At 45.5% G+C, this 17,583-nt stretch overlaps 2 non-coding genes across 2 annotated transcripts; one reads left to right on the top strand and one right to left on the bottom strand.

The window, feature by feature from the left end:
- Nucleotides 1-1,478: 1,478 nt before the first annotated feature.
- trnan-guu (transfer RNA asparagine (anticodon GUU)) lies at nt 1,479-1,552 on the bottom strand. The gene has a single exon. It is a non-coding gene; the product is annotated as a tRNA-Asn (tRNA).
- Nucleotides 1,553-3,671: 2,119 nt separating this feature from the next.
- On the top strand, nt 3,672-3,753 carry trnas-aga (transfer RNA serine (anticodon AGA)). The gene has a single exon. It is a non-coding gene; the product is annotated as a tRNA-Ser (tRNA).
- The last annotated feature ends 13,830 nt before the right edge of the window (nt 3,754-17,583 follow it).

Below are 17,583 nucleotides of genomic sequence, written 5' to 3'. Positions count from 1 at the left end.
TTATTTTGCAACCCATTGAAGAAAATGCACGTCTTCCACGCAGCCATCTTCCAGTTGATGCTGCTTCCTACTGCGATGCTTATTTAATGAACTAAGGCAGACGAGCCACAGTTCTCAACACCGCCGGCCTAAATCGCTGCATTAGATCATAAGAAATAGGAGCAGGATTTGGCCATGCGGCCCTCGATCATGCTCCGCCATTCAATAAGATCATGGCTGATCCTCTACCTCAACTGAAAGTTACCGACCTTGCCCCATATACCTTGATTTCCGTAATGTACATATCCATCTCAGTTAGGAATGTACTCAACGACTGAACCACCACAGCCCTCTGCGTTAGAAAACTCCAAAGATACACAACCCTTACAATGAAGCAATTTCTCCTCATCTCAATCTTAAATGGCCGGCCCCTTATTCTGAAACTTTGACCCCTAGTTCGGGCTCCACAGCCAGGGTAAACAACCTCTCAGAATCCGCCCAGTCAAGCCATGAAAGAATTTATATGTTCTTCCTTCGTAGCGTCTGCTGAATTCATTTCACCACAGAAAACTATGTTTAGCTGGATGGACAACCAGCAGGAAAAACAATGCAGCCAAAGATTTATTCTCCAACCACATTCCCTGAGGCACGCGGCCATACAAAGGGACAAAAGCAGCACACAAGAGAAAAGGCGATTTGAATCCCGTTCGTAGTGTCGAATTTCCTCAATTTGACCGAACGCCATATGAAGCAACAATTTGAATCAGATATTGCATTTAATTTCAGTCGCAAAATGTTAAGCGATCACACACTGCAAACCGCACGCAAAAAGAAAATCACAAGGCCCGTGCGAGGCACTAAACCGCATTCAAATACAGCAACCAAATCAGTTAGCGTCAGAGATTTTGTCATTAGAAATTCATACCTCTAGCATTTGGCTGAAAACAAGAGATTGCAGGGGCTGCTCGCTTCTCGCCCGCGGCGCCAGCGACAGCAACAAGTCATCCGCTCACAGCTGAGTCCTCCAACGTACTGGAACTGCATGTGACAGAGCAGTTCAATCCTCAGGCCCTGATTGGACACATTCAATGGGGGTGTTCTCGCGCCGCTCTATGTGATTGGTTGGTTGTTGTCATGTGATCAGGGTGCAGAGCGATGCAAGGAAGCTGCAGTTCTCTGGCAATTGTAATAGTTGCAAGCTTTCCATTCTAATCCATGTATGTGTAAACCTGAGGAAAGTGTAGAAAAGGGTTTTCAGAATGGATTATCCACTGTGGCCGATTTTCCTGCTGGATTTTAATGCAAGAACGCTGCACTTGGAGTATTGGTATAAGGGATGTAGAATATCCATGCTGCCTGGCAGAAGACTGCTCGATGAAGCGATTGTTCCCATTGGAAACAGGAAGGCAGCAGCAGTTTGCTCACCACTGTTCATTTCACGGAATCAAAGACTCCATTTTTAAACAACAGATGAGTTTGCAAAAATTAAAAGCTACTCACGTCTCTGGGTGGGCTCGAACCACCAACCTTTCAGTTAACAGCCGAACGCGCTGGCCCATTGCGCCACAGAGACAGACACGAACATGTTTGCAATTGGAATTATTCCACATGAACCCATGTGATTATGTGCCAGAGTGTTCACAGCAGAGGCACCGATTTCGAAGCAAATGAGAAGCTGCGTGGGTCCAAACCACCTTCAGGGTAGTCGTGGCCGAGTGGTTAAGGCGATGGACTAGAAATCCATTGGGTTTTCCCCGCGCAGGTTCGGAATCCTGCCGACTACAGCACCGAGGACGTCGTCCCAAATGATCGGTTTTTACTTAATTTGAACTGCTGCCTTTCGGTTCCTCTGCCGAGATTCAAAGCTACAATCAAACAAAGTTTCAATCAGAAAGTATAACAAGCACTTCATCCCATTATGACATTACGAGAGGCCTAAGCCAAAGGAGAATACTACGTTATTTAACGCTCTTGAAACCGTCAAAGCAATTTTAACCGTCGAAAATATTTTATTTTGCTACCCATTGAAGAAAATGCACGTCTTCCACGCAGCCATCTTGCAGTTGATGCTGCTTCCTACTGCAATGCTTATTTAATGAACTAAGCCAGACGAGCCACAGTTCTCAACACCGCCGGCCTAAATCGGTACATTAGATCATAAGAAATAGGAGCAGGATTTGGCCATGCGGCCCTCGATCATGCTCCGCCATTCAATAAGATCATGGCTGATCCTCTACCTCAACTGAAAATTACCGACCTAGCCCCATATACCTTGATTTCCGTAATGTACATATCCATCTCAGTTAGGAATGTACTCAACGGCTGAACCACTGAACACAGCCCTCTGCGTTAGAAAACTCCAAAGATACACAACCCTTACAATGAAGCAATTTCTCCTCATCTCAATCTTAAATGGCCGGCCCCTTATTCTGAAACTTTGACCCCTAGTTCGGGCTCCACAGCCAGGGTAAACAACCTGTCAGAATCCGCCCAGTCAAGCCATGAAAGAATTATAAAGTTTTTCCTTCGTAGCGTCTGCTGAATTCATTTCACCACAGAAAACTATGTTTAGCTGGATGGTCAACCAGCAGGAAAAACAATGCAGCCAAAGATTTATTCTCCAACCACATTCCCTGCGGCACGCGGCCATACAAAGGGACAAAAGCAGCACACAAGAGAAAAGGCGATTTGAATCCCGTTCGTAGTGTCGAATTTCCTCAATTTGACCGAACGCCATATGAAGCAACAATTTGAATCAGATATTGCATTTAATTTCAGTCGCAAAATGTTAAGCGATCACACACTGCAAACCGTACGCAAAAAGAAAATCACAAGACCCGTGCGAGGCACTAAACCGCATTCAAATACAGCAACCAAATCAGTTAGCGTCAAAGATTTTGTCATTAGAAATTCAAACCTCTAGCATTTGGCTGAAAACAAGAGATTGCAGGGCTGCTCGCTTCTCGGCCGCGGCGCCAGCGACAGCAACAAGTCATCCGCTCACAGCTGAGTCCTCCAACGTACTGGAACTGCATGTGACAGAGCAGTTCAATCCTCAGGCCCTGATTGGACACATTCAATGGGGGTGTTCTCGCGCTGCTCTATGTGATTGGTTGGTTGTTGTCATGTGATCAGGGTGCAGAGCGATGCAAGGAAGCTGCAGTTCTCTGGCAATTGTAATAGTTGCAAGCTTTCCATTCTAATCCATGTATGTGTAAACCTGAGGAAAGTGTAGAAAAGGGTTTTCAGAATGGATTATCCACTGTGGCCGATTTTCCTGCTGGATTTTAATGCAAGAACGCTGCACTTGGAGTATTGGTATAAGGGATGTAGAATATCCATGCTGCCTGGCAGAAGACTGCTCGATGAAGCGATTGTTCCCATTGGAAACAGGAAGGCAGCAGCAGTATGCTCACCACTGTTCATTTCACGGAATCAAAGACTCCATTTTTAAACAACAGATGAGTTTGCAAAAATTAAAAGTTACTCACGTCTCTGGGTGGGCTCAAACCACCATCCTTTCAGTTAACAGCCGAACGTGCTGGCCCATTGCGCCACAGAGACAGACACGAACATGTTTGCAATTGGAATTATTCCACATGAACCCATGTGATTATGTGCCAGAGTGTTCACAGCAGAGGCACCGATTTCGAAGCAAATGAGAAGCTGCGTGGGTCCAAACCACCGTCAGGGTAGTCGTGGCCGAGTGGTTAAGGCGATGGACTAGAAATCCATTGGGGTTTCCCCGCGCAGGTTCGAATCCTGCCGACGACGGCACCGAGGACGTTGTCCCAAATGATCGGTTTTTACTTAATTTGAACTGCTGCCTTTCGGTTCCTCTGCCGAGATACAAAGTTTCAAGCAGAAAGTATAACAAGCACTTCACCCCATTATGACATTACGAGAGGCCTAAGCCAAAGGAGAATACTACGTTATTTAACGCTCTTGAAACCGTCAAAGCAATTTTAACAGTCGAAAATATTTTATTTTGCAACCCATTGAAGAAAATGCACGTCTTCCGCGCAGCCATCTTCCAGTTGATGCTGCTTCCTACTGCGATGCTTATTTAATGAACTAAGCCAGACGAGCCACAGTTCTCAACACCGCCGGCTTAAATCGGTACATTAGATCATAAGAAATAGGAGCAGGATTTGGCCATGCGGCCCTCGATCATGCTCCGCCATTCAATAAGATCATGGCTGATCCTCTACCTCAACTGAAAATTACCGACCTAGCCCCATATACCTTGATTTCCATAATGTACATATCCATCTCAGTTAGGAATGTACTCAACGACTGAACCACTGAACACAGCCCTCTGCGTTAGAAAACTCCAAAGATACACAACCCTTACAATGAAGCAATTTCTCCTCATCTCAATCTTAAATGGCCGGCCCCTTATTCTGAAACTTTGACCCCTAGTTCGAGCTCCACAGCCAGGGTAAACAACCTCTCAGAATCCGCCCAGTCAAGCCATGAAAGAATTTATATGTTCTTCCTTAGTAGCGTCTGCTGAATTCATTTCACCACAGAAAACTATGTTTAGCTGGATGGACAATCAGCAGGAAAAACAATGCAGCCAAAGATTTATTCTCCAACCACATTCCCTGAGGCACGCGGCCATACAAAGGGACAAAAGCAGCACACAAGAGAAAAGGCGATTTGAATCCCGTTCGTAGTGTCGAATTTCCTCAATTTGACCGAACGCCATCTGAAGCAACAATTTGAATCAGATATTGCATTTAATTTCAGTCGCAAAATGTTAAGCGATCACACACTGCAAACCGTACGCAAAAAGAAAATCACAAGGCCCGTGCGAGGCACTAAACCGCATTCAAATACAGCAACCAAATCAGTTAGCGTCAAAGATTTTGTCATTAGAAATTCATACCTCTAGCATTTGGCTGAAAACAAGAGATTGCAGGGGCTGCTCGCTTCTCGGCCGCGGCGCAAGCGACAGCAACAAGTCATCCGCTCACAGCTGTGTCCTCCAACGTACTGGAACTGCATGTGACGGAGCATCTCAATCCTCAGGCCCTGATTGGACAGATGTAATGGGGGCGTTCTCGAACCGCTGTATGTGATTTGTTGGTTGTTGTCTCATGATCGGGGTGCGGGGTGATGCAAGTAAGCTGACGTTCTCTGGCAATTGTTATTGCTTCAAATCTTTCCGTTCTTATCAATTAAATTGATAAACTGAGGAAAGTGTAGAAAATGATGTTCAGAATGGATTATCTACTGTCGCCGATTTTCCAGGTGGATTTTAATGGCAAGAAAGCCGCACTTGGAATATTGGTAAAAGGGAAGTAGATTATCCAGGGTGCCAAGCATGAGACTGATCGCTGAAGCGATTGTTCCCATTGGAAGCAAGAAGGCAGCAGCAGTATGCTCACCACTGTCCATTTCACGGAAACAAGAACTCCATTTTTATACAATAGATAATAGGAAATATTTGCTCTCACAATCACAAGTTCCTCAGACTAATGGAATGAAAAACAAAGCTAACCCTTACCCTGAACAGACAGTCCAGCTCGCCACCTGTGTATTTTCTCCTATCGTTGTCTTAAAGTAACGTTCCCTGTGTAGATTGATAATATATTCAGAGAATCACAGAAACCCCACATTGCAGATAAAGGCCATTTCGGCCCATTGAGCCCGCACCGACACATATCCCACCCTATCCCTGTAACCCCACGTATTTAATCCCCCTAAATTAAGGGTCAATTTATCATAGCCAATCAACCTAACCCGCACATATTTTGGACTGTGGGAGAAAACCGGAGCACCCGGAGAAAACCCACACAAACACGGGCAGAATGTGCAAACTCTGCACAGACAGTCACGTGAAGCCGGATTGCGAACCTGGATTACCTGACGCTGTGAGGTAACAGGTGCTAACCACGATGCCACCGTGCTGCCCTGGTTCTTGTTATTCTTGTTATATTAAACGGATTGGAGCACAGGAGCAGATCAGATGCGCTTTTCAACAGGGAAGTCTGTCAGGGCAAACGGGGAAGTGGCTGTGAGATGGTGGTTGCGAGAGTGGCGGCATGAGTGGCGCGGTCGATAGATTTTAAGGACTGGAAAAAATGTTTAACCGAGGCCTCAGATTCTGGAACGCCTAAAACAACATTTTGCAGAAAACAACATTTGGAGAGGCTGGGAAGTGAACCCAGAATTTCATACATGCGAAGCATACACTCTACCACTGAGCTATATCCCCTACTGGTACCATATTGTAATGCAGTACAGAAGACCTGGCAGCCTCTTCTTTCTGATCTCCCTGTGTTTTCTCAGTATGTGCTGAAGAAGGAGCGCCTGAAGCAACTGTGGGTGAAGAGAAGAATTCTGGCATCGTCAGGAACAGTGGAAGGGGAAATGAGAAGGACGTCTTCTGGAAATATTTGGCCTCGTCCCTATAGGAAAAATAATAGACTGAGAGTAGAGCGCATGTAGTCCTTTAACATTATGGAGGAGTTAAAGTCATAGACTGTCATGCCTGTGCCGGCTCTTCGAAAGAACTGTCAAATTTCATCCCACACCCTAGCGTTTTTCCCACAAGCCTGCAGATTATTGCAGTTCAAAAACATGTCCAATTGCCTTTTGAGGTTGCTTTGAATCTGACTCCACTACCATTTTAGGTAATGTGTTCCAGCACTTAACAAGCGCCTGCGCGCCAGTATATATTACATCTATTATCTCTGGTTACCTTTCCAATTGTCAGAGGAAATAGTTTTCCTACTTGACCTATCACACCACTTCAAGTTTTTGAAAATCTCTACCGTTTCTGCTTTAAGGAGAACAATCCCAGGTTCTCCAATCTCTCCACATAACTTGGTACCATTCTAGAAATCTGCCCTGCACCCTCTCCAAGGCCTAGCCATCCTTCCCAAAGTGTATGCCATAATTGAACACAATAGTCCCGCTGAGGGTAACCAGTGTTTTAGGAAGATTTAGCATAACTTCTTTAGTTTTCTTCTCTATTCCTCTGTTGATAAAGCCAAGGTTCCCATGTGCTTTTTAACAGCCGTGTCCTGCCAGCATCAAAGATTTGTGCACATACACCGCCGGGTCTCTCTGTTCATGCACCCGTCTGAAATTCTACCATTTCGTTGATTTTGCCTCTCCTCATTCGTCCTAACAAAATATATAACGTCACACTTCTCTGCGTTAACTTCCATCTGCCATGTTTTTTCCCATCCTTCTTGAAGGCGATCAGAGAGTCAGCTCCCACAACACCGGAGTGCAACGCATTACTGCTCTCTGGAAAAATAAAACCGCCTAAAATCCAGTCTATTTCTCCCTCTGTGTCAGCTTGAGAATATATTCGTGATATAATAATCGGAATGGAGCGCAGGAGCAGAGGGGAGGTGCTGTTCAACCGGGAAGTTTAGAAGGGCGAACAGGGAAGCGGCGGTGGCAGCAAGTAGCAACAAAATTGTAAGAAGTGGTGGAATCTGAGTAAGTGAGATACAGCGCACGTGGAGACGTGTGCGTGAACAGAAATGATAGCATCGAAAGTTTAAGAAGTGATATAGTTATTGGCAAAACTGTCTGGCCTGCATAGTATAACGCTTCCTGTGAAACGAAATTTATAAATTCAACCATAACTGGCAGCGGTGGGATTCTGAACCGCGTCTCCGAAGAAACGGGAACTTAAATCCAGCGCCTTAAACCGCTCGGCCACGCTACCACAGCAATCGGTTGAGGAATCTGAAAATAGTAACTGGTGAATGAAATGAGGCTTGGTCTTTTAAATAAAAGGGGAAACAAAAGGAAATTAAATTCGTGATCGGCAACTCTCTTCTGATGCAACCCACCAGATCAGAAGAAGCTACCTGTTCACAGGGCAACACTAATTAATAGATCTTTGTTGGAACACTCCCAATATAAATTTAATTCATAATTTATCCGTGTTGTGTATTGCAAGCAGGAAGTTGGTGTAAGTAAAGTGTGATAAGAATAAGTGCGATTTGATTGTGTGCAGCAATAGAGGTTTTTATTGTTGGTGTAAATAAGACTGCTAATAGCAGAGGATGGCTTCGATCTATCGACCTCTGGGTTATGGGCCCAGCACGCTTCCGCTGCGCCACTCTGCTGTCGGTTGGTGCCGAATCACGGCTGGTGTCCCGGTTCCGATGGCGCAGGGTGCTGTGTGTCAGCGAGACCAATATCAGCATCCAGGCTGTGTTGAAAGCTACAGCATGGCCCTCAAACAGCCCAGAGTCCCGGGCCCCGCAACACCCGTGCTGGGAAGCTCACATGGCTGAACAATGTCACAAGGACACTCAGTATTACTCCACCCACAATGGGACAGACACAGAATGCCACACAGAAAACTAGCAAGGGTCTTTCTGGCCACACAAAGGGAGGGACAGAGAAAGACACTGAAGAAACCAGAGAGAGAGAGACAGGCCTAATAAAGCGAGGGAGAGATAGAGACGGAGGGAAAACCGAGCAAGCGACAGAAACAGAGAGGGTTTGTGGACAGACAGGACAACGGAGACTGAGATGAAGAGAGAGAGAGAGACTTGCATGAAGGAGCTTTCTGCAGGGTAAAGATGTTCCCTGTTGTGTAAAGATGTTCCCTATTGTGTGAAGATGTTCTCTGTTGTGTAAAGGTTTTCCCTGTTGTTTAGAGATGTTGTCTGCTTTGTAAAGATGTCCGATATTGAGTAATGTGTTTCCTGTTGTGTAAAGGATCTCCGTGTTGTGCAATGGTGTTCCGTCTTGTGTGAAGGTATTCCTTGTTGTGTAAAGGCCAAGGCCACCATCTGGTGCTGGAGAGGCGGCGCTGCAGGAATGCGTTGAGAGAAAGGGAAAGGCCAAGGCTGCACCAAGTTTGCAGCATTTGCAGCTTATGTTGGTGCGAGAAAAGTGTTTTGAAAGTTTTGTTGCAGGTTCTTGTGTTTATTGCAAGAAGGAAGTTGCTGTAAGTGAAGCGGAAAGAGTGATAAAAATACCTGCCGCAATGAGCCTGAAATTTACCATAATTATAAGAGGAGGGAATAATAGGAAATATTTGCCCTCCGAATCACATTTCCTCAGACTAATGGTATGAAAAGCACATCTGACTCTCATCCTGAACATAGAGTCCAGATCACCTCCAAGTTTTTTTTTGCATTACAGAATGGATCTTCTCTTAACAATGTATTAATGTAACTTTCGCTGTCTGGATAGGTTAGATTGAACAAAATATACTCGTGTTACATTAATTGGATTGGAGCACAGGAGCAAATGGGAGATGCTGTTGAACCGGCAAGTTTGGAAGGGCGAACGGGGAAACGACGGAGAGATGGTGGGTGCGAGAGTGACAGCAATGGGGGGCGCGATCGATAGATTGCAAGAAATGGAAGAAACACAAATGTAAAAGTGCTGTATATCTGAATAAGTGAGAGGCAGCAATTAGTGAGAGATGTGAGTGAACGGTCTGAATTCAGTTGGTTGGGTAACGATGGTTGCAGTTTCCAATGCTGGTTTCCGGCCAATTATGGACCAGACGAAATTCTGCAAACCGTATCTGCCTGTCAATAACAACTGAAGGAAAAAGTGATATGATAGTGAACAAAACCAGCCAGCCTGCACTGTTTACGACGCAATTTACGAGCGCTGCAACATGTGGCAGCGGTGGGATTCGAACTTCAAGCTCCCGGCGAAATTGGAGAATAAATCCAGCGCCGTTGACCGCTCAGCCCCGCTCCTCACAGCACACCGCGATTTCCGAAACACGTAACTGGTGATTGAAAGGTGGCTTGGTTTTGTAAAATAAAAAGTGGAAACAAAAGGAAATTATATTCCGGGACGGCAAACTCACTTCTGATGCAACCCACTGGATCAGAAGAAGCTACGTGTTCGCATGGCAACACTAAAAATAGATGTTTGTGAAACACACCTCTTGTAAATTGAATTAATAATTTATCCCTGTTGTGTATTACAAGCAGGACGTTGGAGTAAGTCAATTGTAAACAGTGGTAAAAAATTAAGTGCGATGTGATTGTGGGCAGCAATGGAGCTTTTTATTGTTGGTATAAGTAAGAATGCAAATAGTAGAAGATGGTTCCGAGCCATCGACTGCTAGAGTTATGGACCCAGCACGCTTCCGCTGCGCCGCTTTGCTGTTGGCCGGTGCAAACTGCCGGCTGGTGTTTAGTTTCAGATGCCGCACGGTGCTGTCTGTTAGCGAGACAAATTTCAGCATCCAAGCTGTGTTCAAAGCTGCAGCATGGCCTTCAAACAGCCCAGAGACCGGGACCCCGCAGCACCCGTGTTGGCAGGCTCACATGGCTGCATAATGTCACAAGGACACTCAGTATTACTCCACCGACAATGGGACAGACACAGAGTGACACACAGCAAACTAGCAAGTGTCTTTCTGGCCACACAAAGGGAGGGACAGAGAAAGACAATGAAGAAACCAGAGAGAGAGATAGAGAGAGAGACAGACAGACCGAATAACACGAGGGAGAGACAGAGATGGAGGGAAAACAGAGACTGCGAGAGAAACAGAGAGGGTTTGTAGACAGACAGGGAAACGGAGACTGAGATGAAAAGAGAGACTTGCATGAAGGTGCTTTCTGCTGTGTAAAGAAATTCCCGGTTGTGTAAAGATGTTCCCTGTTATATAAAGTTGTTCCCTGTTGTGTAAAGATGCTCTCTGTTGTGCAAAGATTTTCCCTGTTGTTTAGAGATTTTGTCTGCTTTGTAAAGATGTCCGATATTGAGTAATGTGTTTCCTGTTGTGTAAAGGTTCTCCGTGTTGTGTAACGGTGTTCCGTCTTGTGTGAAGGTAATCCCTGTTGTGTAAAGGCCAAGAGCACCATCTGGTGCTGGAGAGGCGGCGCTGCCGGAATGCGTTGAGAGAAAGGGACAGCCCAAGGCTGCTGCAAGTTTGCAGCATTTGCAGCTTATGTTGGTGTGATTAAGCTGATTTGAAAGTTGTGTTGCAGGTTCTTGTGTTTATTGCAAGAAGTAAGTTGCTGTAAGTAAAGCAACCATACGCATTGAGCCTGAAATTTATCATAATTATAAGAGGAGAGAATAGTAGGGAATATTTGCCCTCCTAATCACAAATTCCTCAGACGAATGTCATGAAAAACACATCCGACTAACATCCTGAACACAGAGTCCAGATACCCCATGTTCTTTTTTTAATGTACAAAATTGAAAAAACATCTTCGTGTTATATTAATCTGATTGGAGCACAGAAGCCAATTGGGAGCTGCTGTTCAACCGGCAGGTTTGGAAGAGCGAACTGGGAAACGATGGAGAGATGGTGGGTGCGACATTGACAGCAGGGCAATGATGGACCAGATGAAATTCTGCAATCAGATCTGTCTGCCAATAACAACTGAAGGAAAAGGTGACATAATACTGAACAAAACCACCATGCCTGTCACGGTTTACAGCTGTTAGGCAAGCGACGAAATTTACGAATGCCGCAATATCAGGCAGTAGTGGGATTCGAACTCTCGCCCCCGAAGAGAATGGAATCTTGATCCAGCGCCTTAGACCGCTCGGCCACGCCACCACATCAAAACTCTCTGGAGTCTGAAACTAGTGACTGGTGATTGAAAATTGGCTTGGTCTTGTAAGCAAAAGGGGAAACAAAAGGAAATTAAATTCGTGATCGGCAAACTCTCTTCTGATGCAACCCACTAGATCAGATGAAGCTACCTGTTCACAGGGCAACACTGATAAATAGATCTTTGTTGGAGCACACCCTTTGTAAATTTAATTAATAATTTATCCCTGTTGTGTATTGCAAGCAGGAAGTTGTTGTAAGTAAAGTGTGATAAAATCAGTGCGATTTGATTGTGTGTAGCAAAAGACGTTTTTATTGTTGGTGTAAATAAGAATGCTAATCGCAGAGGATGGTTTTGGTGCATCGATCACTCGGTTACGGGCTCAGCACGCCTCCGCTGCGCCACTCTGCTGGCGGCTGGTGCAGAATGCCGGCTGGTGTTTAGCTTCCGATGCCCCACGGTGCTGTGTGTTAGCGAGACAAATTTCAGCTTCCAGGCTGTGTTGAAAGCTACAGCATGGCCGTCAAACAGCCCAGTGACCCGGACCCCGCAGCACCCGTGTTGGCAGGCTCACATGGCTGCGTCATTTCACAAGGACACTCAGTATTACTCCACCGACAATGGGACAGACACAAAATGACACACAGAAAACTAGCAAGGGTCTTTCTCGCCACACAAAGGGAGGGATAGAGAAATACACTGAATAAACAAGAGAGACAGAGAGAGAGAGACAGACCGAATAACACAAGGGAGAGACAGAGACTGAGGGAAATCCGAGACTTCGAGAGAAACAGAGAGGGTATGTAGACAGAGAGGGAAACGGAGACTGAGATGAGGAGATAGACTTGCATGAAGGTGCTTTCTGCTGTGTAAAGAAATTCCCTGTTGTGTAAAGATGTTCCCCGTTATATAAAGTTGTTCACTGTTGCGTAAAGATGTTCTCTGTTGTGTAAACGTTTTCCCTGTTGTTTAGAGATGTTGTCTGCTTTGAAAAGATATCCGATATTGAGTAATGTGTTTCCTGTTGTGTGAAGGTTCTCCGTGTTGTGCAACGGTGTTCCGTCTTGTGTGAAGGTATTCCTTGTTGTGTAAAGGCCGAGACCACCATCTGGTGCTGGAGAGGCGGCGCTGCAGGAATGCGTTGAGAGAAAGGGGAAGGCCAAGTCTGCTCCAAGTTTGCAGCATTTGCAGCTTATGTTGCTGCGAATAACGTGATTAGAAAGTTGTGTGGCAGATTCTTGTGTTTACTGCAAGAAGGAAGTTGCTGTAAGTAAAGTGTAAAGTGTGATAAATAAAACCTGACGCATTGAGCCTGAAATGTATCATAATTATAAGAGGAGAGAACAATAGGAAAAGTTTGCCCAGCGAATCACAACTTCCTCAGACTAATGGTATGAAAAACACATCTGACTCACATCCTGAAGTCAGAGTCCAGATCCCACCCACCCTTTTTTTTACAGAATGGATCTTTTCTTAACCATGTCTTAATGTAACTTTCACTATCTGGATAGGTTAGGTTGAACAAAAGATACTCGTGTTACATTAATCGGATTGGAGCACAGGAGCAATTGGGAGGGGCTTTTGAACCGGCAAGATTGGAAGGGCGAACGGGGAAACGACGGAGAGATGGTGGGTGCGAGTTTGACAGCAATGGAGGCTCGCGGTCGGTAGATTGTAAGAAATGGAAGAAACAAAATTGTAAAAGTGGTGCATATCTGAATAAGTGAGAGGCAGCAGGTGTGGAGACGAGTGAGTGCACGAGCTGAATTCAGTTGGTTGGGTGGTGGTGTTTGTCGTGTTCGGGACGGTGTTCAGGCCAATTATGCACAAGCGGAAATTCTGCAATCAGATCTATCTGCCAAAAACAACTGAAGGAAAATGTGACATAATACTGAACAAAACCGCCCTGCCTGCACGGTTTACGGCTGTTGTCCAAGCGACGAAATTTACGAATGCCGCAACATCAGGCAGTAGTGTGATTCGAACCCTCGCCCCCGAAAAGACTGTAATTTTGATCCAGCGCCTTAGACCGCTCGGCCACGCTACCACATTAAAGCTATCTGGAATCTGAAACTAGTGACTGGTGATTGAAAAGTGGCTTGGTCGTGTAAGTAGAAGGGGAAACAAAAGGAAATTAAATTCGTGATCGGCAAACTCTCTTCTGATGCAACCCACTAGATCAGAAGAAGCTACCTGTTCACAGGGCAACACTGACAAATAGATCTTTGTTGGAGCACACCCTTTGTAAATTTAATTAATAATTTATCCCTGTTGTGTATTGCAAGCAGGAAGTTGTTGTAAGTAAAGTGTGATAAAATCAGTGCGATTTGATTGTGTGTAGCAAAAGAGGTTTTTATTGTTGGTGTAAATAAGAATGCTATTAGCAGAGGCTGGTTTTGATCCATCGATCTCTGGGTTACGGGCCCAGCACGCTCCCGCTGCGCCACTCTGCTGTCGGCTGGTGCAGAATGCCGGCTGGTGTTTAGCTTCCGATGCCCCACGGTGCTGCGTGTTAGCGAGACAAATTTCAGCATTCAGGCTGTGTTGAAAGCTAAAGCATGGCCGTCAAACAGCCCAGAGACCCGGACCCCGCAGGACCCGTGTTGGCAGGCTCACATGGCTGCGTAATTTTCCAGGTGGATTTTAATGGCAAGAAAGCCGCACTTGGAATATTGGTAAAAGGGAAGTAGATTATCCAGGGTGCCAAGCATGAGACTGATCGCTGAAGCGATTGTTCCCATTGGAAGCAAGAAGGCAGCAGCAGTATGCTCACCACTGTCCATTTCACGGAAACAAGAACTCCATTTTTATACAATAGATAATAGGAAATATTTGCTCTCACAATCACAAGTTCCTCAGACTAATGGAATGAAAAACAAAGCTAACCCTTACCCTGAACAGACAGTCCAGCTCGCCACCTGTGTATTTTCTCCTATCGTTGTCTTAAAGTAACGTTCCCTGTGTAGATTGATAATATATTCAGAGAATCACAGAAACCCCACATTGCAGATAAAGGCCATTTCGGCCCATTGAGCCCGCACCGACACATATCCCACCCTATCCCTGTAACCCCACGTATTTAATCCCCCTAAATTAAGGGTCAATTTATCATAGCCAATCAACCTAACCCGCACATATTTTGGACTGTGGGAGAAAACCGGAGCACCCGGAGAAAACCCACACAAACACGGGCAGAATGTGCAAACTCTGCACAGACAGTCACGTGAAGCCGGATTGCGAACCTGGATTACCTGACGCTGTGAGGTAACAGGTGCTAACCACGATGCCACCGTGCTGCCCTGGTTCTTGTTATTCTTGTTATATTAAACGGATTGGAGCACAGGAGCAGATCAGATGCGCTTTTCAACAGGGAAGTCTGTCAGGGCAAACGGGGAAGTGGCTGTGAGATGGTGGTTGCGAGAGTGGCGGCATGAGTGGCGCGGTCGATAGATTTTAAGGACTGGAAAAAATGTTTAACCGAGGCCTCAGATTCTGGAACGCCTAAAACAACATTTTGCAGAAAACAACATTTGGAGAGGCTGGGAAGTGAACCCAGAATTTCATACATGCGAAGCATACACTCTACCACTGAGCTATATCCCCTACTGGTACCATATTGTAATGCAGTACAGAAGACCTGGCAGCCTCTTCTTTCTGATCTCCCTGTGTTTTCTCAGTATGTGCTGAAGAAGGAGCGCCTGAAGCAACTGTGGGTGAAGAGAAGAATTCTGGCATCGTCAGGAACAGTGGAAGGGGAAATGAGAAGGACGTCTTCTGGAAATATTTGGCCTCGTCCCTATAGGAAAAATAATAGACTGAGAGTAGAGCGCATGTAGTCCTTTAACATTATGGAGGAGTTAAAGTCATAGACTGTCATGCCTGTGCCGGCTCTTCGAAAGAACTGTCAAATTTCATCCCACACCCTAGCGTTTTTCCCACAAGCCTGCAGATTATTGCAGTTCAAAAACATGTCCAATTGCCTTTTGAGGTTGCTTTGAATCTGACTCCACTACCATTTTAGGTAATGTGTTCCAGCACTTAACAAGCGCCTGCGCGCCAGTATATATTACATCTATTATCTCTGGTTACCTTTCCAATTGTCAGAGGAAATAGTTTTCCTACTTGACCTATCACACCACTTCAAGTTTTTGAAAATCTCTACCGTTTCTGCTTTAAGGAGAACAATCCCAGGTTCTCCAATCTCTCCACATAACTTGGTACCATTCTAGAAATCTGCCCTGCACCCTCTCCAAGGCCTAGCCATCCTTCCCAAAGTGTATGCCATAATTGAACACAATAGTCCCGCTGAGGGTAACCAGTGTTTTAGGAAGATTTAGCATAACTTCTTTAGTTTTCTTCTCTATTCCTCTGTTGATAAAGCCAAGGTTCCCATGTGCTTTTTAACAGCCGTGTCCTGCCAGCATCAAAGATTTGTGCACATACACCGCCGGGTCTCTCTGTTCATGCACCCGTCTGAAATTCTACCATTTCGTTGATTTTGCCTCTCCTCATTCGTCCTAACAAAATATATAACGTCACACTTCTCTGCGTTAACTTCCATCTGCCATGTTTTTTCCCATCCTTCTTGAAGGCGATCAGAGAGTCAGCTCCCACAACACCGGAGTGCAACGCATTACTGCTCTCTGGAAAAATAAAACCGCCTAAAATCCAGTCTATTTCTCCCTCTGTGTCAGCTTGAGAATATATTCGTGATATAATAATCGGAATGGAGCGCAGGAGCAGAGGGGAGGTGCTGTTCAACCGGGAAGTTTAGAAGGGCGAACAGGGAAGCGGCGGTGGCAGCAAGTAGCAACAAAATTGTAAGAAGTGGTGGAATCTGAGTAAGTGAGATACAGCGCACGTGGAGACGTGTGCGTGAACAGAAATGATAGCATCGAAAGTTTAAGAAGTGATATAGTTATTGGCAAAACTGTCTGGCCTGCATAGTATAACGCTTCCTGTGAAACGAAATTTATAAATTCAACCATAACTGGCAGCGGTGGGATTCTGAACCGCGTCTCCGAAGAAACGGGAACTTAAATCCAGCGCCTTAAACCGCTCGGCCACGCTACCACAGCAATCGGTTGAGGAATCTGAAAATAGTAACTGGTGAATGAAATGAGGCTTGGTCTTTTAAATAAAAGGGGAAACAAAAGGAAATTAAATTCGTGATCGGCAACTCTCTTCTGATGCAACCCACCAGATCAGAAGAAGCTACCTGTTCACAGGGCAACACTAATTAATAGATCTTTGTTGGAACACTCCCAATATAAATTTAATTCATAATTTATCCGTGTTGTGTATTGCAAGCAGGAAGTTGGTGTAAGTAAAGTGTGATAAGAATAAGTGCGATTTGATTGTGTGCAGCAATAGAGGTTTTTATTGTTGGTGTAAATAAGACTGCTAATAGCAGAGGATGGCTTCGATCTATCGACCTCTGGGTTATGGGCCCAGCACGCTTCCGCTGCGCCACTCTGCTGTCGGTTGGTGCCGAATCACGGCTGGTGTCCCGGTTCCGATGGCGCAGGGTGCTGTGTGTCAGCGAGACCAATATCAGCATCCAGGCTGTGTTGAAAGCTACAGCATGGCCCTCAAACAGCCCAGAGTCCCGGGCCCCGCAACACCCGTGCTGGGAAGCTCACATGGCTGAACAATGTCACAAGGACACTCAGTATTACTCCACCCACAATGGGACAGACACAGAATGCCACACAGAAAACTAGCAAGGGTCTTTCTGGCCACACAAAGGGAGGGACAGAGAAAGACACTGAAGAAACCAGAGAGAGAGAGACAGGCCTAATAAAGCGAGGGAGAGATAGAGACGGAGGGAAAACCGAGCAAGCGACAGAAACAGAGAGGGTTTGTGGACAGACAGGACAACGGAGACTGAGATGAAGAGAGAGAGAGAGACTTGCATGAAGGAGCTTTCTGCAGGGTAAAGATGTTCCCTGTTGTGTAAAGATGTTCCCTATTGTGTGAAGATGTTCTCTGTTGTGTAAAGGTTTTCCCTGTTGTTTAGAGATGTTGTCTGCTTTGTAAAGATGTCCGATATTGAGTAATGTGTTTCCTGTTGTGTAAAGGA

The sequence above is a fragment of the Somniosus microcephalus genome, unplaced genomic scaffold, assembly GCF_052327205.1.
Source record: "Somniosus microcephalus isolate GS21.2 unplaced genomic scaffold, FLI_Smic_1.0 unresolved_chr9, whole genome shotgun sequence".
NCBI classification, from domain to species: Eukaryota; Metazoa; Chordata; class Chondrichthyes; order Squaliformes; family Somniosidae; genus Somniosus; species Somniosus microcephalus.
The sequence above is the reverse complement of the archived record's forward strand: the minus strand, read 5'-3'. Positions and strand labels throughout refer to the sequence as shown.